The following is a 25409-nucleotide window of genomic DNA, read 5'->3' on the forward strand; positions in this document are numbered from 1 at the left end:
TTTCATGCTTTCAAGATGCAAACACTTTTTATAAAAAAAATTATTTGTAAGTCTTCATTCATATTCTCACCTCATCTTCATCCTACAGGCTGTTGTCATGGTCATTGTTAATAAAAGGTGCTCCCTACTGTTGCGTAGGACTGGTTCTGATAATGTTAAATCACAGTGAATCACCCAAGCTTTTAATTATGTCATGCCAGACCTGTTAATAAACCAAATGACAAAATCTGGTGAAGTTAACCCTCAGGTGTAAGCACCCATAGGAAGAAAAAGCAGCAGCAAATTTTACTGTTGTCCATGTAAAAACATTAAACCACTGAGATTTTCCAAAGGTTATTTAAAAAAGCACAGTGCATGACCAGTTGACAAAAAGCAGTTTAAATGTCTTGAACGGTATCTATGATTTAAAAACTGCTATGTGATAAATTAATTTGGGAGAATATTAAAATAGAATTATAAATTTGTCTATTCCAGTTCAAATGTAGATTTCACGTCTTTGAATAATCTAAAGCTGGAGTCCAGACTTTCCAGTTAACCTCAAGTGAACCCATACCAATGGTTTTCTGTACCTAAATGACTGGGTTACAACTACTGAATCTTACTTCTGCATCTGGCAGTGTTGCATGAGCAATTTTTGAAGCTGCTGAGAACTCTTCCTCAGCATGTATATTTCATATTAGGGTTTTTAATTGTTTAGAGACTGGTGTTGTCTAAATCATATTCTTTGAAGTTGTGTGAATTCCAGTTTGTAAATTTACCTTAATCTGGCTTAAAGAACTTAATTTTCAAGCAGCGCCAGTGCCTGTGGGCACTGTGCACAGTAGGATCAGGGCAGTGCTGGAAACTTGCACAACGCATATTTAGCAGTGTGATTTAAAAGCATTGGACGGGGAACACTGCCTGAGATTGCCCCTTATTTCAAAGGGTAAAACAAAACAAAACAAAAAAAGAGGAAATGCTAACTCTGTGTTTGGCAAGTTTCCCCAACATTGTCTGTTGTCATGAAAATGAACAAGGAAGATCAGAGATCTGAGCATTTTTTCATATAATTCCTGTGGAGCTACTGGAAGAGAGACAAGTTTCCTATGCAGAACATCATGACAACAAAAAGACTGTGCCTCTTTTGTTTCCACTCTATATTTTTCAGAAATCTAAAGAAAAAAAGTTCAGTGAAATTTAAATAGTCCAACAGTATCTGAGTCTTTCATATGTATTATTTATTGTACCAATCCTCAGCTGGTATAAACAAGCCCACTTACAATGATGCTAACTGTGGATTTGCTCAATTACATCCTCCATCTGGGCAGTGGAGCCATGCTTTAATAATAAAGAAACACTTCTCTTTTTCTTCCTTCCTTTCCTGTTAGAATATTAAAATAATTCCATATAAGCAAATTATCCCCCCAAAATATCCAAGAATTCTGTTGTTATATCTTTTTTATTAGTATTTAAGTTAATAACCTTTGATTTTTTTTTTTTTTTACTATAAGGTACTTTCTGAGTCCATCAAGTTTCTAGAACTAAGATGTGTTCTGAAAGGCAAATACTGCAGTGTTCTTTCCTTTTTAGTAGGATTTTCAGCAATTCTGAAAAAAATCTAGTGTTGGTTGTATTTTGTTCACAGAGGCCAATTTTCACATTAGAAGTCCTTTACATTTAAATAGTTTAGGAGATAAGCCAACAGTAAGTTTTGAACTACAGGACTAGATTTTGAATATATAAATGCACTTCTGATTATGAAGAGATTGCTGGAAGAGCTCTTGAAGGAAACCCAAATTATGATTTTTTGGTTTTCTGTACTTGAAAATAGCCTCACTACACTGTGTTTTATATCAACATGAAACATTGCTTCTAGGCTACTAACTTGTATCTCATGTTTCAGGTCAATGCATTTTGAAGCAGATGGGGCAGTAATTCATGAAAAATAGTGTTTAGAAAAGGTAAGTCAATTTTACAGATACTGTAATGTCTGCTACAGGCTAGAAACTGGCTTGTCTGTGGCTGGATTGTGAAAGGGTCTGAGCTACTCCACAGCTACTTAATTTACTTGTAGGGGAAAAAAGAACACAACCACAAGCTAGAAGCCACATCCTAGAGTGGACACCCCACCTCTGTACATTTCCAGATTTTTCCGCGGACTAGCTGATAAAAATATTTATAGATCAAATCAAGTTTTATGTATTTAATGACATTTCATGGACTCTTTCTACCATTTTACATTTGATTTCCATGAAAATGTGTTAAATTCCTGAAAGATGCAATAAGCACAATCATAAGGAATAGGTACAGAATCGTGCTGTGCCTGTGGATGATGGTTTCTGGTCACAAATTCAACTGCTCCCAGCTTCTGGCCATGACAGTTGCTGAGGGACAGAAATACCTACATCCCATCTGTCTGGTCCAAATAGGTGGAATTTCGGGTGCTAAGGAGCTTCCATATTAGATTAAGATCTATGCCTGAGTAAACAAGCAATTGACATGCATTCATAAGAAAGTATATCTTTCACAATTTCTGATGAAAAATAGTTTAGTAAGAGTAACTCCCTGGTGTGCTATTTAATTCCCTCAGTTCTAGCTAGCTTAATCCTGACAAAGTGCAGAAGTAGTTTCCATGGGAATTTGGAGTAGTGCTTGTCCTCCACCACTGTCATTTCTGTAACCTGTGCTCTTTTCCCAGTTGGTCTTGGTCTACCCATATGGTAAAGGTCTGTGAATGGGTATTGGCTCTAGCAAACTTCATCAAAAAATGTTCCTTAAATTAGTACAGGGTTTGTTCATTTATTTATTTGTTTGTTTGTTTCCTTCTTTCTTTCTGAAGTGGCTAGTAATCTAAGTGTGGGCATGCAGATCTTCCTGGGATAGACATGCTTCACAAACAGATTATTCAGTCATAAGGGACAAGTGTTGACTGCAACGTCCTATTTCTCCTGTAGGAACACTGGTTTAGCTAGGTACGTCAAAGAGTACCTTCAGTTCTTCCTGCCATTTAGCTGTCAGTGAGAGCAATGTGTTGTAAAGATTTGTTTTTAGCATACTTCAAAACCTGCTTGTAATTCCTCAGTTCGGGCACACCATTTAGTGAATAATTTGACTCGTTGGCTATCTTCCAAGCCAATAATGCTGACCAAATTATCTTGAACATGCAGATGGTAACAAAAGGGCACCAGGTGTTGTTTTATTGTAATAAAGATGTGCAAACCTTTGCATCTCACTAAGTTATTTATCTACATAAATCATCAGGATTCTCAGCTTCCCACACTGCTTTAGTAAATTTTGAATAAGAGGCATCAGCTGTTTTCAGAATGTGCCCTTCTGTACATGCCACAGATATTTTGCTTTGGGCTTTTCTTCCACACTATGACCCATAGAGGCATTCAGTAGATCCTCTTTTTGATTTAAATGATTACTGAGCGATCAGAAGCCCAGATGTTCAGTGGCTTAATTGCTAAGTGTTAGCCTATAAAAGAGAGTAGGCAGTTAGTATCTGAAGGGAGGATTTTACTGCGTATAAATGTTATTTGGTACATTAAATGACATTATTTACATCCAATTTCTCTCTCTAAGGTGGCAACCTGAGGCTGTAAGTTGCCATGATGGAAAAATAGCACTTGTTTTCATGTCTACCTTTACAGATACAGAGAAGCAAAATGTGGACGCATAATGCAGAGCAGTGGTAAAACAATACTGATCGGGGGATAAGAAATACCATAATACACCAGCAGACTAGTGATCACCAACTTTCCTATAGGCCTCAGGAATGGCTACAGTATATCAGCTACAGGAAAGGCTTGAAACTCAACAATAAAATGTTAAGTTTAATATTGCAGCCCTAAAATCACAAATTGAATATTACAATAAAGACAAGGATTTAGTGAGATCACTAGAATGAAATTCCTATTTCTTTTGATTGTCATGCTGATGTGTAACAAATAACTTGAGTACTTGACATTGATTCAGTATCATTCAGAGCTCTGTTCTCACTGGATTTTTTTTTATAAGAGAAGAAACTAAACGACCACTTTAAGTAGTTTAAAAATGGGGGTGAGGACTCTCTGGCCAGATCAGAAATGGCAAGTGATAGCATAGCTCATAATTGTTCAATGTTCAAATAAAACTTACCTATTTCCCTTGATCCCTGTTCAGTCTGCTGAATCCTCAGGGTTAGCTCCTGCTGGAGTCAAATAGCAAACCGTTTTTCTGTTTTGTGAATTCCCATCACCTGTTGGCAACCTGAGCTGGTATTAACCACTCTAGACAATGACACAGCTCTCCCCAGTCAGAGAAGTGGCCTTGCGCTAGGAAGAGAAATGTATGTTGCATTACTAGAAATCAAAAACATTGACAGTGAAACTCATCTGTGGTGGGCAAGATGATGGAACCAGGCCCTTTGCAATTTTTGTTACAGTAACTGATGTTTCATACTGTTAGTGCATATTATGTTTTTTTTTTTTAAGTATGTAAGTCTTGTGCTGGTTTCAGCTGTTTAAATGCCTTTTTGCTAAATTGCATAGTTACAGAAAGTATAGAGCACCTGCACATACCATTAAATGAGATCCTCTAGCATGTCCTTGCAGGAAATACACTGTTTCTTCTAAGATTTTATTACATTACAACATAAATGACAACCTAAGAAGAACTGTCCTGGGAATGCTAAGGATAGTGCTTTTACTTAAGAAGGAAGGGTGTGGACAAATGGTTAATTAATGCCATAATGTTTTTTTACAAATATGTTAGGCCTTGCAAAACCCAGTTTGAACTGTAACAATGATTGTACCTTAAAAAGTTAGAGACTTTCCTGACTGAATTCATGGACCTGTCGTCATCCTTTCTTCAGTCCAGGTCTGTCATCATCATTATCACTGTGTTTTTCCCATAGAAAGAAAGGCTGAAAGATGACCCATTACTAGTCACAGCACGTTGCTCTCACTGATTGGAAAGCAGTCACACAACAACAAGCATTTATTCTGTTTACTGAGATGTAACACCAAGGAACAGCAATTCACACCTGCGGTGAAGTTGTTATACTTCCCATTTTTTTTTTTTTTATTATTATTCTATTTTTAACCTTCATTTTTCCTGTTTCATTTTGCCTTTTTTTTTTTTTTCTTTTTTAATCTTCTTTGCCTCTCGTTCCCCCACTTTTATGATGGGTGTCAGTGCCAGTCTTGACACTTACCTTAGACCTGAAATGAAGGATAAATAGTCAGTGGTACATTCTCAGCTATCAAATGGGTATTGCTCTAGCTGTAATTGATGACTTTTCTGTAGGGCAATCAGCTTAAATGTGTCTGGCTAATATATGAAGTATATATAAAAATGTATGTATATATATTTACATGTATATAGCTTAGACCCAAATCACATCGTGGGCTGTGGAATTTAGAGGAGAGCTCCCTTCTCATGCACTATATGTTATATGATGCTATATATCCTCCAAAAATAAGGGGTATGACTGGAGTTTAACAAGGGAAAATACCACAAAATAATCTGTATCTGTGAATCACTGATTCATTCACCAAATCATCAAATCACAGAATACTTGAAATTGTTTTGCTTCTTTTTTTCCCCAGAATATTTGTACTAGACAAGGTAAAATGTAACTGGAAAACATTGCAGTGTTGTAATAATCTTGGAGCACTCCTTAGGAAAAAAAAAAAAAAGAGAGAAGAAAGAGGGCAGGTAAAGTAGCTCTCTTGAGGCAGCATGAACTTTCGTATGAGGATTCCAGAATGTTTTTACTTTTCTTGTAAGGACCATAACCTAAATAAATAAATCTAAGATAGAAATATCCCACCTGCCCCATACTCATCACAAATCAATCCCAGAGGTTTAAGATTACTATTCTTACCTCTACAAACATGACACTTACCAATATAATGTCTCTCAAAGGGGAAAGTGGGCATAGAAATGGAATTGCTGAAAGAAATAGAGACCTAGGTGGTAAGAAAATACTACATTTTGAATTGGTCTCAAATGTTAAATAATGGATATATGTGTATATAGGGTATTCAAATGCTTTGATTTTTATGCTGAAGATTAAAATTTCCATTAGTATTCCACCTCTTCAGTTTTGCCTGGGGACTGTTAATTATATTTCTGAAATTGCAACCAAATAAAAACTTTAAAAAGTAACAACCAGATAATATAGTAAGTAGCTGTTTTCCCCTTTTCTCTTCCCACAAGCAATGTGCTATCCTCTGTATAGCCCCGGACTAAAAGCTTACCTGTGTTAATTCCCACACTCCACATCTCTCCTTGAATATGTACTTACTGCTGAGCAAAAAAAAGCCCATTTCAGTAGCATTGTAAGGGCTGTCATCCAGATACTAGTGTCCTGAAATGCCACTGTTGGTAGCAACTGTGATGCCCCAGGAACAAATCAATGTTGCATATAAATCTTCATAAGGTCCCATGCTTAGTAATGAGAGGATTCTCCAACTAATGACCAGGTTCTACTCCATAAACCAAGGCACTCAACTGCTTTTTAGAAATGTCATTGATATTTCACTTCCAATATTTTCTAGCTGTGAGGGTGTTTGAAATCTACTGTTTTATGCAGTGCTTTAAGTTGCCTGAGTGTTATGGAAAGACAGGAATGTACTGTCATGGCTATTTTCAGAAGTGTTTTCTGGTAACACTATCGGCTCCAGCGGGAACTAGCTCTTGGGACATGATGCTGGCTTGCTTTCATTTTTATGCTGTGCATTTGCATGAATACTGCACAAACGATGATATTTTTTGTAGTGTTTAGTGGAGAATTTGGTATAAAAGAACCTGAAGTGTAAGGGTTAAGGCTTTTTATTCTGTTTCTAATACAAAGCTGGATCATGGCATAGCCACAGCTCTGTTGTGTGACTGGAGTACCAATGAACCCTGGTGAATGCTGTCCTTCTACCATTATGTCCAGGCAGTGGTGACCCAGCTGCCTGAATGGCTGTAGAGAGCGGTTAGAATTTCATGACAGTTGCCACGAGTAAAAATGGTGGACATAAAGTAGATCTCAAAGTATTGCTGCACTTTCCTTATAGCTTATTTCTGCAGTCTTAATTGAAGTAAATTTTGCTGAACTGAAAGGAACTTCAAAGTGCCTGCCTCTGCTTCCCTGTTATGAGCTTTAAATTGTGTTTTTATAATTAAGCTATAAATTTTAAAGCCATTTCAACGACAGTTTTTAATATGCCACAGGTTGTCCACCTGTCCTAACTGTGGTTCGATTGTTGTAGATCATTTTCTTTGGTGTGCTGCATGACAAAAAGCTATTAACATAGCAAAAAATCCTTTCTAAGTGAGAGGTGTCTCGAGTTGTCTCAGTATAGGGGCAGAATGCATCATGTTTCTAATACAGGTGCAAGGTAAAAAGTTTTAATAATGGAATAGTAAAGTATCAGTGTAATCCAAAAAATACTTTGTTTTCTGAGGTTATTGATACTGATTTCCAATATATCAGTAAAAATGTTGAAAGATGGAACATGAAAAGTAAGCTGTGGTGCTCCTAGTGGCTGCCATAACACAGCATTGAGGTGGTACCCATCTGAGTGCCCAGCTACACTATTAATAAGTAGGGTTCATTGCAACTAGAAATCACATCAGCTCACCAACAGGTAAATGGTAACTCTGCTTGGAAAGCGGTAAACCTTATCACCTGTCCTAACGATATCTGGATATGTAGAAAATATGATGTAAAACTCCCTGATAATATAAAGAAATAATGTAATTACGGGTATGCAGGTTTAATGAAGAAAATGGCCCTGGCTCTGATGGGGATTACCTTGATTTTTGCCCTGTTACATCAAAGGTAAGTAAAACTTTTAACTAGTATGTCTACAAATTTTGTTGTGTCTTTCAAATACAGTTGTAGGGTTTTGTCTTGGTTTAGAATTCTGGCTGCTCATCACTGATGTGTTTTTTTCTTCAGAAAAGATATGAAACTCTTTTATATGCCTTGATTGTTCCAATTTTCTTTCTAGTTTAAGGAAAGAGTAGGTTGTAGAAATGAATTTTCTATTTTTCTGACCATTTTCTTTTATTCTTACTATAAATAGGGTTATAAAACTGTACTTTGAATTAAAGCTATCAGTTTAGACCTAATGGAATTGGGCTAGTTCAATGGCTTTGGTGCAGATAAGGAAGCTGACAGCAGATTTCCAGTTTTTGTGTACTTTAGGGAAGGGCGTTTAGGGATGCCTGTGATATATCAACTCGTCCAGTTACAGCATTATAGACAACTAAAGTAATTTACTGTTATGAATACCTCTGGAGAGTCAATGTGTGTTGCGCTGAATTAAATATCTTGAGCTAAGCAAACACAGAAAGACAACCCTAACTTAAAACTTAATTCAACTCTGAACCTGTGGATTCAAGTCTCATGCTTCATTTTATTGAAGTATATTTGTATGTAATCTTTTTTGGGGGGGAATGATTGCTCAGTGTGTTCAGTATATCTTTTATATTTCAGGAACAGAAGCCTGTGTGTATTTTTTAATTATAATCCACGGCAAGGTGTTATGGAAGCCAGTTCAGCATAAAATCATTCATGTGATACCTGAACTTTACTGAGGCAAAGCGTACTGTAAGTATGGCAACCTTCAGCCAGAGAAACAAAGTGAAATTAACATTTTTTCTTATGACATTTGGACCACTTTTAATAAATGTGTAGAAATAAAGTATATCACTCTAGAGGAAACAAGGACCTCTGTCTTTGAGAACATCCACATGCCCTTACTGACTTTGCGTTACAGGCACATACTTTTTAAACTGGAAACGTTTTCACCATTGGCACATTCAACTCCTACCTGCCCTTTCTTTACACTCTTTATCAGTGTAGAATAAATAGACTGGATATACCCTACACCCTCAATTTCTTTGAATTGGCCTTGTGAGAAGTGTCTTCTCTTGGTCAGCTTAGCTTGTTTTGCAGAGTTCCTCGTCTTTTCCACTTTCCAAAAGCACTTCTTAGAGCCTAGACATTGCAAAGGACTTGGACACTTCTCTCATAAAAGACATGGATGCTCCCAGATTTTCCTAGAAAATTAATAGCTTCCAACAGCACACAGTGCAGCACAGGGACTAATAAATCTCTGTTGTTGAGCGAGTCCCATTTAGCATTCAACCCTATTTGCAGTATAGCACTGTTGCAGGAACTTGGACATCCATGTTAATTCATACCAAGAATGCTCTCAACTTGCCCCTTCATCCTCTTTGTTTCTCTCTCTTTCATTTCTGCTGATGCTCTTCTTCAGGAAAAGTTTGGTGGTTGTTAGAGGGGTTTTATTTGTTCCCAAACTGGTAACACAGTGTCTAGCTACCAATGGTATTACCTTATATATTTTATGAACCTTCTACACTGTCACTTGTATTCTCAGTAACCCCAAAGTAGATCTACTAGATGATATTTAACAAGAAGTCAGGCTCTGAAGGAACCAAAGGAGCACTTTCATCATTCATTAATCATATAATCATTTTGAATCCATATCAATCTGATTGCATGAAGGTCTCCAAATCCCAGTTCTAGCAGACCTTTTTTCTTCCCAAACACATATGTATAAGAACCAGGAAAAGGCAGTCCCTATCCTAATCCAGAGCCTAGCTGTGGGATGGTAGGAACAATTACTTATCCAGCCAACGTCCTGAAAAAAATGCACAGATGTCTTTTTTTTTTTTTTCCATGTTCCAATATGGCCTCTAGATGAAACCAGAGCAGGAGTCACTCTGTCTCAAACCTACGCCCAGATTTGAGCAGGGCAGCATGGAGACCACCTCCAGTAAGCCAGGGGTCTTCCCTGGGGCCGTTTGAGAGCCTGGCTGAGCAGTGCTGGGGCCAGGGAGCCAGCACGAGCCTGGTGTCTGCTCGCTGGGGTATGGCTTCAGCAGGTGCAGCCGCTGATGTGCCCCTCCGAGCATGGCAGAAGTGTTTTCTTCTGCGTGGGGAGATGTATTGCCAATGCACACTAACTGCTTGCAGACAGCCTCTAAGGTGACTGTTCATTAAATGCTGTAAGTTAGAACCATGCAGTGTCAGAAATGCCTCTTCTTGCATGTTTAGTCCTCAGTGCTCATTCGTTATTGGCCTGCATTGTATTCCTGCCTTTAGTGAGAATGATGAATAATTTCTAACCTATTTTGGATCAAGAAATTTAAATTTGGGTTTCACTATAGGCTTACAGTATTTTAAATTTCTTCCAACGTTTGGCCTCAACTGCACAGCATAGTTAGAGAAGCAAAAACAAAAGGACAATAATTTTCACTAGAGCACACCTGCAATAATGGCTCACAGCATTTAATTTTTCCCTTGGTTTCCTGGTAGACTTTGTTTTGACACCTGCAAACAACCTTTTCCAAATCAAAGTGAGCTTTTTCTCTCCATGTCATTCTGCCACCCAAGTTGAACTGACAAAGTCCAACTAAGAAACAGAGCAATTATAAACACAGTTCCCTCTGGTGCTTGTGCTGTTTTTAGCTTTGCTGCTCTCCCAAGGAGAAACCTGTGCCTAATGTTTCCAGCTTAGCATGCAAAATTAATAAAACCTAACAATTAGACTGAGCAACATAAAATACAAGTACGGGATCCTTTCCTATGTGGTTTGGACTTTAAGATATTAAATTGACTCCTTACTCTTAAACATGTTTTTGGTTTAACACAGTGATCATAAAATGTGTATCTGGAATGATAAACAATAATTGGCTCTAGGCAGCCTTTTCTCACAGAGACAAAAGAACAGTTGTTATTCCTGTACTTCTTTCAATAAATACATGTGTAAGTTGGAATTCAGCTAGGCTGCCCTGAAAGGAGGCACACTTTTGTGAGAAACATAAAAGAGAGAATTTACAAGTGGGCATTTTTTTTTTTTTTTGGAATATTTGAAAGTGTTGTCTATGCTCGTACAATGCCATGATAGATCTCACCAGGAGAAATTTCATCTGAAGCTAATCCTGTAATGTTCTATAGAAAACAACAGTTTTAACAAAGATGTAAATCAGGTCCTTACTGAGCCTATAGATGGTCCGGGGATTAATATTCCTTATTCCAATAAGGTTTTCTATATTACTTGGGCTCACTTTTGGATTTCAAGGCTTATATCACAATATTTCCAGTTAGCTTGCTTTCAGTTTGTCTTCGTGGGAAGGATTTACCCCATTTTCAACGCAGTGTTTATTAAAACTCATCAGCCAACTTCCTTCTTTACTTGTTGAAATGCAGACTATACCTTGCAGTGATAGTCTCTAAGATTATGAATAGTTCAGAAGTAAAATGCTTTATTTAAGGTTAATTATGGTTCTTAATATTGTGTTGCCTTTTTTTTTTTTTTGAATAACCAAGAATAACAAGAAATTAGTTGTAGGTGTTCCTTTTTTGTATGTGTTTTTGTTTGTTTCATGACAGGATTTCAAATACTTTATGGCTACTGCAAGCAGAATTTCAACAATTTTCTAGATCCTCAGGGATTTATTGCATAATATCTAGGTAATCCTATCTGATGCAGTACAGTTTAGACTATACCACATTTTGCACTGGGCATGTGATCATTTGCAAATCTGTTTGGCTGTATCATTTTTCCAGATTATTAATTATAATCGTTAAGTTTGTCCTTTTAAATTTAATTTAAAGGCAATAAAGGAAAATAACAATGGGAAGGAAAAGGAAGATATGGGATACCATTTTTTTTCAGGGTGTTTTCTTTAGAGAGTGAAGTACTGAAAAATGATGTCCAACTTCCTTTATTCCAATTAGCTAATTTTATTGATGGCTTGTCTTCTTGTAGCAAGAGATAAAAGCAAGTATGAATTGCCTTTAAGAAATTGCTGTATCATTCATTTGAAAAAGAACTGATTGTTCTAAAGGATTGCAACTTGACAGCCTAATTTATTGACTAAATACGTATTTGAACAAAGGCTATAAAAGACTGCAGAAGAATCTTTGGAGTATCTTTTAAGATTGACTGGGAGTCTTAATGAAGCCAATGTCCCTTGCCCTTGGCCTGTGTTTCTATTGACTTCAGCAGTCATTAGATGAGTCCCATGATGACTCTAACTTGCAGTAACAACAACTTGCCTAAACTCTTGTGACAGTATTTTACTAGAGGTATGTGCTCAGTTGATTGTGCACCTGTCCTAAGCATTTTGGAGGCCCTTCACACAGTGCTAATCTGCTTTACCAGAGACTCAGCGCATGAAACATGTACCTTCACTGCAAGTCCTATTTGTATGTGTGCTGCAGCTAAGACTGCTTGGAATTTGGAAAAGTTGTTTGTCCTTTTCAAATCAAAAGAAAGTTACATCTTTTTTATGCAACCTGTAGGATTTGGCTGCATAATACAGGAAATACTTTATTATGTTCATGCCCTAGGTTATCTTGGCAGAGCTCAGTGTGGCCAATGGATCTTGGATGCTCCTGGAAGTCATAACAGCTATGTACAGGCTGCGTGGTGTGAGGAAGCAGAGGGACAGCAAGAGCTGGACTCGCTGCAGAAAAGGTGGTATATCTTGCATACTCTGTGTGTTATTTATAGTCAAGTCTTAGTTGATTTTGTTGATTTTAGGGTACGTGTATCACTCATCTGTGAAACATTAAGCATTTACTAAATGCACAGTAAAACCCAAGCAACTCACCTTAAATAATTGACAACAAAAGTAATAACCAAAATGTACAAAAATGTATGAGCAATGGGACCACATATTTATAAGCACTGATATTCAGCTATTCAGAAAACCGTAAATATTTATTTGAGAAAAGACCTATAGGAAATAAAGAAGAATCTGAGATGTTTGATAAAGCTTGAATCATGTTAAACAAATTACTTACCTCCAGCTAGGTGTGTGCTTGAATGTAACAGCCAAGCCAAAGTAAGCAGACCTGAAAATACTTTCACCTGGCATGGTCAGCTTGAACTTATTTGGAAGTCAGCAGCTGTATGGTTAATATTAAATAAAGACATGAAGACCTGTAAGTAAATGAACACAGAAAGTGAAGTTAGCTGCTTGCACCTGATTGATAGCTGGTTTATTTTTAAAATAACCGCCTTATTTTGTCTGAACGTGCTTGTTACATACTTACATAGAATGGTGCCTCCTTGTTAAGGTATTAAAAAAAGTTCTGTGTGGCTTATCCAGAGATTCTAAACTAACAAAAATGACAACATTCTGATTTTAAAACAACCTTGGAATTCTTTTTGCTTAGATGTTACATGATCCCGTTCCTTCCTGGTGTTCCTCAAAATATGATTTTTTAAATTTTTTAAAAAATCTGAAATACTTGTAAGCTATCATTATGAACTTGTGCAACATGAATAATTATACCTTACTTCATAAGATCGTTTATTAGCATAAGGTTAATAGTTGCCAATTATCATAACATGCCTGTGTGGCTACTGGGACCTCACCTGTTATGGTACTCCAGAACTGAATGAAAGTGATATTGCAGATAAGCAAGTAGGTGTTTTTGCACATGGGAGATGCTAGGAATCTTTATTTCATTTAGGTATAAACTTTTTTTTTTTTTTTTTTTAATAAGAGAGCTTTTGTAATACAAAAACACAATTTGTTTTCTGTTTTATTCTTCTGGTACTCAATGTTCCTAAGCTTGATTTGGTTCCTGACTGCTAGGCTGACAATTAACCAGCTTCTGTGCATCCTGGCTCTGTTAGTGTTCGTAAGTAATAATTGTTTTCCACATGTAACACTAACTATACAAAAATTCATCCATATTAAAGACAGTACTACCAAGGAAACCTTGAATAGTTTGAATCCTTTTATTTTATACTATCCCTTTCCCCTCAGAAGTGCTGTTCAGCTTTGGTTGGGGGTTCCTAGATATAACTTTGCATACTAGAAGTAGTATATTTATTGTAGCCTCTGAGTAAGGGTAACTGAAGACAAAAATACTTAGACAAAATAAGAACAAGAACGCTTTCTTTTTAAACCTGATCTGTAAAACTACTTTCAAGGTAAATGTTTCACAGTATTGTTTAGGTGCATCATGATACTGTGCCACAGTGTATAAACGTATCTCTTCTAGCTGGGAAGTGTTTACTATGGATGTGTTCGTATAAAGAAAAGGTAGATAATTCTCAATTACTATTGAGTAATTACTCAATTACTATTGAGTCCAGTGGTGTGGTAGAGCATTATTTTATGGTAGAGAGGGCAGAAATTGGGAAGAGTTTTTTCAGCTCTTCTGAAGGAGCTCAATTTTGAGTCATATATCGTATTTAAACAGACACGTATAAAGGGGGCCTTAAGCTGGATATTTGGGTAACTGGAACTGCATGATTTTTAGCTCCTTCTTAGGCATCCAAATAAAGATTTCTAAAATCTAATTAAAAGTATCAGCTAGGAGCTCAAAACTTGTTTGCTTTAATCCTGAATGGGGGCTGATCTACAAAATGTAGCTGGTTTTCTGGCATCTGAATGTTCGGTGGTGGTGGTGGTGTTTTTTTTTAATCAGTTTTTGTAGATTTAATCTTAAAATCCAGAATAAATAGTAGGAGGAGCCTTTAGATGGTGCATATTGTGGAATTATGACATTGAAAATAGCCTGTAGTGACGTTTTTGTCATAGTAAAGGAAAATTCTGAGAAGGTGGCAATCTGCACTTTTTCAAAGACCTCTGTCATAACAGACTGCTTTTATAAACCCATGCCAAAACAGATCATTACTGGCTGTCTTCTGTGAGCTGACAACTTGCTTTAGGTATACTTCTAAGTTACTGTTGGCTCATCTTGTTTCAGGTCAGCTTATATGTTCAAGCCAGTATACGCTTACTGGCCCAGCTCTGCTCCTGTGTGTTTTGTAATTTGCATGTTGTCATATGCTCAGAGATTTGTAGGCATGAACTATGGTTTATATATATATACGCATGTATGTATGTATATACGTATTTAAAGATGTCAATATGGAGCTAGTGCCCAGACCTAAGAGCTGTTGTGTGTCCTCCATAATGCAGGTTAGCCCTTTAGTGCACAGGTTTTGAAAGCCGCCTTTTCAGAAGAGTTGACAAAATGGGCTCTCTGAGGCACTTGAAAGATTCCAATATCTTTTTGTCTGAAACAAGAACATAAAAAGCAGCTGGGAATAAAATATAACTGAACAGATGAGATACACAGTCTGTTTTCTCCTAAGTAAAAATAGAGATTACTGTTCATTTTGAGACTATATGATGCAATGAGAGTTCACTTGTGGTGTAACTGTAGCTTATGCTCCAGAAGAGTTACAAAGACATGAGACTGCTTCAGTTACCTCCTTTGCCAGCCTTATTCCAAGAGGTGTCAAGGGAAAGAGCAGATGTGTGTGCTAAGATATTATGTAGATTCCTTTTTAGTGGTTATCAAGACTTTTTCTTAGACAGTAGAGCTTATGTCATAATATATATATATATTCCTAATTCTCAAATAAGAACACAAATCAACCCAGTAAAGAACATACTAAGAACATCAACTAAAAATTCCAGTAAGTATAAATTCTTAAACTGTTCCACTGAACTACCAATGTGTTAGGCTTAGCAGATGTCTTCTTTCCAGTTTTTGTAAACATTTACAGTTCTAGCAAGGTAGGTGAACACTTACATTAGTGAGTTCCCTGTACTTACAGCCATAAATTATTTGTGATTCATGTAAATATCTTTCTAAGCCAAGAAACAGTGCCAAGTAAACACTGGTCAGCTTTTTAGAAACACCTTGTATGAAAACAGACTGCTTTGAAGTGTTTTTTTGTTTTTGTTTTTGTTTTTTTTTTCTCATATGACCCAAGTTAACTAAATCTCATTCCTAGTGAGCAGTGCTCTTGTCTTTGACACCTGTCTTAAATTCACTTTTTATAGCTGTAAGATAAATTTAATTTTGTGAAGTCAGAAACTGTTCTGCATTTCCCCAAGTCATCCCTGAAACAATCAGTGTTCCAGCTGCTTGCTCCCCTGATCTTTCCAGGTCTGTGTTTCCCATGGAAGAGTGGCTAAGAAGCTGGATACCTTGGCAGAGAAAGGGGTCGCTCACTTTTTCCCAATAGAAAGTGGGAATCCCAACGTGCAAGCAAAGTAATGTGTTTTAAGATGCAAGTGGAAGTATTTTTGAAATACTTTTTTGTCCAGGTGTGTTGCACAGTACACAGCTCTCGTATGGTTTTCCAATACTGTATTTTGTGGTTGAAGATGAATAAAACATGCCAATAAGAAGCAGTACAAAAATTAAGGAAATTCCAGAGAATAGAAAACTTTAGAGAAGTAAATCCTGAAACATATGCATCCATTTTTAAAGAAAGTATGAGTCATAACTTCTAGCTGCAGACTTTCCATTTGTTCACCATTTTGCTGTTCCAGCTTTGATTCAGAAACTAGCTCTTGAGCAAGAATCGTCATTTAATTTAAAAAGTCTCTGGGTTGTAAAAATGATGGTATTATGTATATATAAAAGATACATATTTTAGTCTTCATTTATGTAACAACCACGCAGAAACATCTGAAATGACAGCAGACAGCTTTATTTTTCCAGTGAGCCATAAAAACGAGAAAACAGCAGAATAGCTAATGTTACGAGTTGCAGTTAGTTATTGTGATACTAAATGGAGAACATGGCAATAACTTTTCAGGTTGTCCAACTTATCTATCAAGTGTACCGTAACATATACTTTCACATAGTTTATTGCTTTAATATTATTCTGCTGGATGGTTCAAATCGTACTGTGATTCATTTCAAGGAAATTCTGACAGTATAATGAAGAATGATGTTTGTGTAGTATTTAACGATACATTTCTTCAGCTTAAACCAAATAATTGTACTTTATATTTTGTTAGCTGAATATATACAAAAGTAGAATCATTTGGGTCACAAAAAACAGCTTGTAACTTTTCAAACTGTACACACATGCTTGAGGGCAAAACCAAAATTATTTGAAAATAGCGTGTTATTGTTGAAAGTGCGTATTACAAACAAGCATTTATGTTAAGAGGAAGGGATTCACAATGCATTAGATGCTCAATGCATGAGAGATGACCCTGAATTCCATGTTTGCAAACCACGAGAACATAGTTAGCGTTCCTCAAAGTCCATTTATAATGCTATGAGAAAACTACTGGTGCAACAGAATCAAACATTATTGGTTGTACTTAAAAACAAATGAGCTGGGGGGAAAAAGTACAACAGTGAGTTTTGGGCTTACTTCGACCATTTTGCGTAACCCTTCTTCGCAAGTGTTTCTACTCTTGGAATCTACAGCTGTCATTTGGGGAGGAAAGAAAAAAAAAAAAGGACAGTGGCCTCTTTCTCCTCAGCCTTAAAATCAACAAATGTAAGACTGAAATCTGTTTGGTTTAATGAATGTTTTAGTTATATTGTTTCTGAAGTTATATTGATGAAATTAGATTACTTCCTGGAGACAAGGAGATTGCTGAGGCAACAGAGGAGTGTAATGAAGTGAATTTCAAATTACAACACATACAATTTACAATAGATAAGTGTGTTGTATATTCCATTGTAGTTTAATCATACTTTTTTTCAAATGGCAACAGTGATAAACATGGAAGCAGCATTATCTGTCCCTTCTTACAAGTGGAGGGCCCACCACTGTTTACCCAGAAGCTCCATTGTATGTAAACTACACAGGTCATCCATCTTTGTGTTTATCTAGTCCAGAAGAGAGCTTTCTGAAAATCCTGGGTACATGAAACTCTGGTCATCTCACCATCTCCAATCTTCTTATGGCTGTTGGATATTTTCTCTTCCTTAACTAGAAGTTGGAAGCATGCAGTTTGGCAAGATGAGAAACAACAGGAAAGATCTATCCATTCTGCAAAGTTCATGACAGGTTTTGCTCGAGTTTTTGATGGTTCATGTTGGTTTTTCTTGTTCTGTACCAGTTCTTCCACCGTCTGTGCAATTTCCATTAATAGTCATGAGTGATTTGCGTGTCTTAATTCTTCATTTAGAGTGTTGAAAATCTACCCTAAAGCTATGAAAAAATAATGGAAAAAGCATGTATAATTGAAAATAGTCTTAATCACTGGAATGTTGAAATCCACATGGCTTGGAAGACTTGAAGGATTTCTTGTTTTAGAAAAGTTGAATTGAAAAGTGCTGTCATTTTCTTTAAATACATTCTTTTGAATAAAACATCCATTCCTGGCGCCAGCAGCAAGCTTATAAACATGTTCAAGATGACATGATTGATAACAAGAATGCTCTCCTCAAGATGTTTCTAATTTCTTCTCTCTGGTTCAAGAATGTTAAACTTCCGACATGATATGTGATATAATAACAAATATTTTAACCAAAGATTAATATTTTTCTTAAGACTATATAACAAATGGGACTGAATGGAAACCTGAAAATTATTTGCTTGCTACAGAATACTGGTAAATTCTAGAAGCTATTGCCTGAGTACAAATTATTTCCCACTTAATACTGCAGTGGTAGGCACATTTCCAACTTGAATAAATGAATTGACCCTGTTTCTTTAAGTGAGGGTCTTTCCTGTTTGACTGTAGCAGTGCATAATTTTAGGTCTTAATAGATTTTTATTAAATTTATAATTGTATAGTAGTTCTAACTTGATCTGAGGATGATATCTATTTTATGCTTGGATGCTAGTCAAGTCTAGTCCTTATCAGAAAGCTAGATCAAATAGTAATAAATATTTTGTCTCTATCTCTGGACCTCAAATTAAGTATGAAATATTGGTTCTCATGTCTTCTTGGTAGGTTTGTACCCTAGAACTTTCAGTTTTTGAAAATCGTAATGATCAGCAGTTGATTTGAGATGAGGTTCCTCTTCTAATTCCAAAACTTCTGCCAATACATAAGAGATTAGCAATGTTAATCTTGTCATCTTGGTCAGCAATTGTCTATTTCTATTTATTAAGGTCCTGCAGTCAGAAAGTGACAGATTTACCAAGAAGCAATACCACAGTCTGTTCAGACAAAAGGTAGCATAAAGCATCTTAGTCTAGCTTTAGGCAACAAACATGGAAGTCTTATTTTGTAACCTAGTATCAGGATCATATTGAAATGTGAAGAGTATATTTATCTTTTTGTAATGGTGCCTGAACCAGACCAGCTGCCATAATTCTTGGCTTTGCTGGATATAAGCTGTTATTTCTCATCACTGTGATTGTGCAGAAGAGACTTCCTTGCATAGGCTTCTTGTATCTTCCAGAAAAAGGTTAGAAGCAGCCCAAGATACATTAATGAGGACACAGAGATCCTTCCAGTTCTCCCAGAAGAATCTACAGTTGAGAAATGTAGCTCATAGAAATGAACCCAGCAGTACCCCATCCCTCATCAGCTAGACCATACCAAGGAAGTGCATCTATGTATGGTAGCAGCTCTGGTGTATTTCATGTGGGGATGCTGGGAAGGCTGACTTGGGCAGGTGGAAGGTTAACAGGGTTCTTCATGGTGGGCCTATATAATTGTGAACTCTTCCTCACTTCTGCAGAGCAGGTGAAGCCGTATTAGTGTCATTATTGTAGCCATTCCCAGTAAAGAGTGGGGTTTTTAGTTTTGCCTCTGAAAAAGGTGATCTCCCAGAGGGCTGAAGCAGATACACATGCTTGAAGGTCAATGTCATTTCTCATCTAGTGCTTGCCAGCTGGCAATCTCCACCTATAAGTCTCTGAATTAACATCACAGTTTTAAAAACAATTAAATTTCAGGAACAATATGCGGCTGATTAACGATAGTGGAACTTGGTATGGGAAAGGACTATCTGCTCAGTTTTAATTTAAAATGTGTCAAACTACGTGACATGGTGTTATATTACTGCATATCAATGCCAGACAATGACATTACTGTAAATAGTATTAACAGCCTGACTTAGGGAAAAACAAGAAAATTTACAGTTGATGTATCAAATTATAGCTCAGATTGCAGCTTCAAATTATACTCTTGTCAGAAAACATAGCTAAATAAGGAGAGTGAAACGCTTATTAGTTTGAGATAAAATGGAAGTGTTACCCTGGTTGTTTAACAAGTCCCAGTTTGTGCCATACGTGGAAAGCTGTCTGTTGACATCTCATAGACTTTCTATAGCACTGTGACTAGACCTCCTTACTGGTTTTCAGGGAGAAGAATAAAACCATTATGGGTCAATCCGAAACCAAATTCCTTGCAACTTTTCATTTCATTCAAAAAATGTTGCCAAGGGAGAGGAATTGCTAACCAGGAACAATAACCTCTATGAAAGTTATGCAGAACTGAACGTAGGAATAGGTTGGCTATTGCTCTGCCATTTAGGAACAAGGCCAAGTACATTATTTCTATGTGATTCACTTACTAGACTATATATGAAAGCTGGCTTCAGTATAACAAAGTACAATATTATGTGTGTAGTCTTCTACAGAAACCTTTTTTATCTTAATATTGTCCTTATTTTTCCAGTCTTCTTTTCCAGTTGTTGAGTTAACCCTTTTAAAATTCTCTTCCTGCTAGCAAAGCCCACAGACTATATTCTAAATTTGACTAGAAAAAAGATAAGCCACTCTTTTCGGGCGGCTGAGGAGAGGAAAAAACAAAAAAGGAAAGAGAATGGCTTCTATACTTACCAAGCCAGCCTGTAGGAATGTATTAATTATATAAGAATATGTATGAATAGATAGCTTTACAGAGATATGAAAAAAATCTTAACTACTTATGTGACTCAGACTAATAACTGTCATGAAAGGAAATAATTTAAGCCAATAATTAAATAGAGGAAGATCAAGTAGAAGATCAAGCCATAGCCTCGGCTTTGCCACTGAGTATACCAGTACAGCTCCTGGTCTCCATACTGTAGGTTCCTTCTTCCCATTCCTGGAATCCACCAGCACTGTGTGAATGAGGAGCTAATGGGCAGACGGGCACTGGGAGTGCAGATCAGTTCTTCTGCCTGCTGACTGCTGAAAAAGTCTAAATAAGAGTTTCAGCATAACCATCCTCTGCCTGATACTTGGCTTTATCAGGTTCTTAAGTAATGTTTGTGGTGTTGCTGGCTCCTCCAACCATCCTCTAGAATACAAGAGAAGAAATAATAGAAAAATACTGTGTGTAAATATATATAAACGCAATACATAGATACAAGAGCAATATAGCCCTTGTAGAAGTTTCAGTCCAATGTATAATTTTGAATACTTACTCCAAATGTTTGTTCTATCATTCTCTTTAATTTGCACTATCATAATTTTCTATTTTGACACATACAACTGATTAGTGCTTGCTTGTACATTCTTAACTTTAAAATATGAGGGGGTACTGGAAATTTAATTCAAGAATATATGATAATTTTTTTCAACTTGAAATGAAAGGTGTACTAGAACTTATCAAATAAGATTCTTTATTCACCCAGAAAAGCTATTATGATTGCAATTACGTTGGCAAGACAAGCAAGCAAATGACTTGTACTGGTTCATGATTCCCTGTATAAGGTCTCCATAGAGAATGTCTAGTTTTGCATTTGTATCTTCAATTTCCTTTTAAAATAGTTACAGAATGGGGCAACAGTCAGTTAATTAACTTATTAATATTCTTTCCAGACCCTGTACTCATAAAGAGGAATTTACGTATCTTAGATAACTAGAGCCTAGATAAGCATTTAATCAGAGCTAGAGTGTTTGGACTTCTAGAAGAACTCACAGAGGGAAGGGGGGAAAAAAAGCTCCCACCAAAGCACCAAAGCTTCCCAAATGGGTTAAACTATGCATCATAGAAGATTCAGATTTGGCGTGATCTTTTTTTTTTTTTTTTTTTTTTTCCAAGGAGAAAGATTTCTCACTGCTACAGCAGGGCAACTTTGCAGAACATATTCAAGTTGAAATAGCTCTCTAAGGAAACGGGGATGAATACATTGCACGTGGTAGATCACGGTCGCAGAGAGAGCACGTGGTGCTGTATCTGGCTGTTGGCAAGGTCTTTGGACCTTTGAGCATAATCAGCCAGTGAAGTCTGCCCATGTCAGCACAGGCCAGACTTTGTCTGTTTTCCCCCTGTGATGGTGAGGGTTGGTCAAGGTTGTGTGAGAGGATGAGCTTGCCCTGCACAAGGCTTGAGCATCCCCATGAGATGGAAAATGGAATACTCATCCCTCAGTGAACTCAGGTTACTAACAATTTTCATTTTCAACAACCTTGATAATATCTTACCAAAATCCCTGAAGGCTTAGCTAGAGTTCATTTTCAACACAATTGCAGCTGTTAAAATAATTAAATTTAATTCACTTTGCCATGATAGTAATTTGGTTTTTGTTTTCATGAAGGTTTTAGCTTAGAAGCCCTTATAAATGAAATCTAGTATCTGAAATGTAGAATTGTGGCATTTAAGATGATTTGGAAAGACTATTCATGAATTCAGCTGGGAATGTTTCTGTTCTAAGGCTCCGTTTTTCCCTCATTGCAGTACCTCTTTTTTTCTGAAGTATGGAGAAAAAAAATATTAAGCTGTGAAAAGTGCTCATTATTCATTTGTAACAATGACTTTTCTGAGGATTTTCATTAAGTCTCTTCCACATAGTTCATTATGATAAGAATCCATAGATTCTTGACTGAAGAAAAATTCCATAATTTTCTGGTACATATTTTTCATATAAGTGCAAAAGACGGGGCAGTTCTGCAGTTCTTCTGTAAAGGTAAAATTGTAGTCATGGATTAGTAAAACAAATACATTATATGTGAAACAAAATTATCATCACTTTTAAGTAATTTAAGTTAAGGCAATATTCAGATTGCAATCTAACTTTCCAGGGAAAGTGTCTAGAGGTGTTACTTGTTTGTCCAAGGAAAAGATTCTCTGGTAAGTCCATTTTTTCAAATGCACCTTTACTGTCTGTGGTAGATATTCTTGTGCCTAGCTCTAGGCCATTACTCTTGGACTTTTCACCTTAAACAGTTCCTCCCCATCCTTGTTTTGTTGTTATATTTACATTCCACTGATATATCTCTGTACAGTATCATTTTCTGCTACCCGCATCTTCAAATGCAGTGGCCTGAAATCCTTAGCTTGTGTAAATTAGCCTAGCTGTCCTCTGGCTAGTAGTAAATCAATGGAACTGCCGCTGATTTACACCAGCTCAGGATCTGTCCTGCTGCCTTTAATTCTTTTTATAACACCTCTCCAAGTAATCAATGGCATGTCTGTACTGTACTGAACTCTGGACTGAGTTCCAGCCTTAGGAGAAAATCTGGTCTTATGTTGATTGAGTTTCTTGTAAGTGAGAATCCCATGTGTGTTCCTAGGAGCACAACATGGGCTCTCCTCACCTGAATACAGAGGACTAATCATCCTTCTAAACTTAGAAAGATCTGTGTGTCCTTTTTAGATGTTGGCCCACAAGTTTGTTGCTGTTCTGTTGGAATTTGGTTAGCCAAAGAAGAGAACGTTTTAAAAAGTAGATAAATAAAAGGAAAGATGGATTTCAAAGGGAAGAAGGGTAAGAGTTAACTGGGTTTTAATTGCTGCCAGATTGCATCTAGTTTTCAAATGCTTTCTGGGGGAGGATACTCAGATTTCCCATCTCCAGCTGGGCTTGGGTTTCCAAATCTCTGTCAAACTAAGCCCGTTTCCTTGGTAACTGTTTCACTCTTCCCACCTATGTATAAGGACAATTACTTCTTTCTGCTGAGTGATGATGGTGGAGCCAAAAGAGAAGGAATAAGATGAGTCTACTTACTCCACAAGAACCATTTTCATAAAATCCAAGTGGTTGGGTCTCTGTGGGTTGTGTGAGGATTACCTGAATTAGGTAAGGACAGGGAAGAGACCCTGCATACAACATGCTTTCCTCCATACTTGATATTTTTTCTCCATCTGGGAGCAGTTTAACATAAATAACAGTTGCAGTGGTAAATGAAAAAATGTTTCTTACGTACACGGATGCTCAGGCAGTTTTGCTTTATTTTTTTTATTATTCTAAATACATTTTCCTTTCCCTTGTGAAGTGCACTTGACTATACCCCTAAATCTATACTTAGTTGTAGGTTTTAGATTAGTGGCCAAGTTCAAGATCATTGGAAAGTGTGACTATGAGACCAAAACTGTAATTGAGAACAGATATTCTGCCATTGTTTTCTTTTTCATTGTGTCAAAAAATCAGGATTAGTCAAGGTTTTGAGAAACATTTCTCAAGATTTTTTTTTTTTTTTTTTAATTTCTGGAACCTATCAATTTCAAAAGAATTTATGATTTTATTAATTCTGTGCTTTAACAAATTTAGAATTTTGTTCTGAAGATCTTCATCTCTTCTGCCGATGTCCTGCTTTAGTAGGATGTGTCTGTCAGATGTGATGTATATGATACACACTGAGTCTCACTCAATGGCTTTCAAAAATATATCAGTCTGATGATTCCGAGTCCCATTATACAGGCTCTTTCCTTAGTTTACACTACATAAAGGAGCTGACACTTCAATTATAATTTTTATAAAATAGTAATAGACTGTTCAAACATGAGGAAGGCCAGAACTAATTCTCTCCTTTCATGTCCCAGTTTTTCATCTTTCCACAAGATGATTTGCTTATGTATTGAATGAATCTTCTATTACTTTTTTTTTTTTTTAATATAAAACAACTGTAACTATTTGTGATACTGTTACAGATACTTCATCCATTATTTCTTTTAATTGCTTCATCCATCCATTTGTCTGCCTTGTTTTCCTACATCATCCTGCAGTTGTACTCTTTAGTTGATGGACATTTTTCATACAAATGTAAGATAGAAATTGAGCTTCTACTCATATGTCTCTTTCCTGAAGTTTTTAAACTACAGATCATGAGTCAGGGCCAATGTACTGATGATGGAGCCTTTTCAGTGCTCTGTGGGAGGTTCAATTTAGTTTTCACTGTGGAGAAAGATTGTCAGCTGTACATAAACCTGATGAGACAATGGTTAATGAGGTTGGTCATTGGAGGCTGCATCTTCGAAGGTCAGCCTTAAAACATGCAACTCCTTTTTTTCCAAATTGGTTTAAGTGTTACATCTATAGACTGAGACAACCTATAATCCAAAGAATCATACAGAGAGTAAACAGGAGACTAATGATATCTCCAGTGAGTGCATAATGTTTACTTTGACTTTTATAAAGAGGTAATTTGCAAGAGTGGAGATAATCCCACTATACTTTATAATTTAAATGTCACTCAGAACGTATCCTGACATGCAACGGATTAACAGCAAATTTTGGTGGCAAATTAATTAGTATTTAATCCAGAGGCTCTATCAAGATGCGATGTGATAAAAATACTTTTTTTTTTTTTTCCCAATAATTCAATTAAAATGCACAAATGATCTCAACCATTTTCTGAGTTTCACATACTTTATTTAAAAGCCTAATAACCATGTCTCACTTACGAAAGTTGGCATGTACACAACAAACTCCCCAGACAGAACTTGGACTAAATATGATGAGTTTATGATAAAAGATCAATTGTACATTTGTTAAAGAAAAACTAATGCCAATGAATATG

The 25409-nt window shown here is 36.5% G+C and overlaps 1 long non-coding RNA gene across 1 annotated transcript in view; it reads left to right on the forward strand.

Moving 5' to 3' along the window:
* LOC118172823 overlaps positions 1 to 25409 on the forward strand; it is a 78739-nt gene that overhangs the window by 19181 nt on the left and 34149 nt on the right. Inside the window, exons 4-7 of the long non-coding RNA XR_004753871.1 lie at positions 1883 to 1940; positions 7729 to 7795; positions 12344 to 12470; positions 12810 to 12940. This is a non-coding gene — a long non-coding RNA (uncharacterized LOC118172823). The remainder of the gene's footprint in view (positions 1 to 1882; positions 1941 to 7728; positions 7796 to 12343; positions 12471 to 12809; positions 12941 to 25409) is intronic.

Source organism: Oxyura jamaicensis, chromosome 11 (assembly GCF_011077185.1).
Source record: "Oxyura jamaicensis isolate SHBP4307 breed ruddy duck chromosome 11, BPBGC_Ojam_1.0, whole genome shotgun sequence".
Taxonomy (NCBI): Eukaryota; Metazoa; Chordata; class Aves; order Anseriformes; family Anatidae; genus Oxyura; species Oxyura jamaicensis.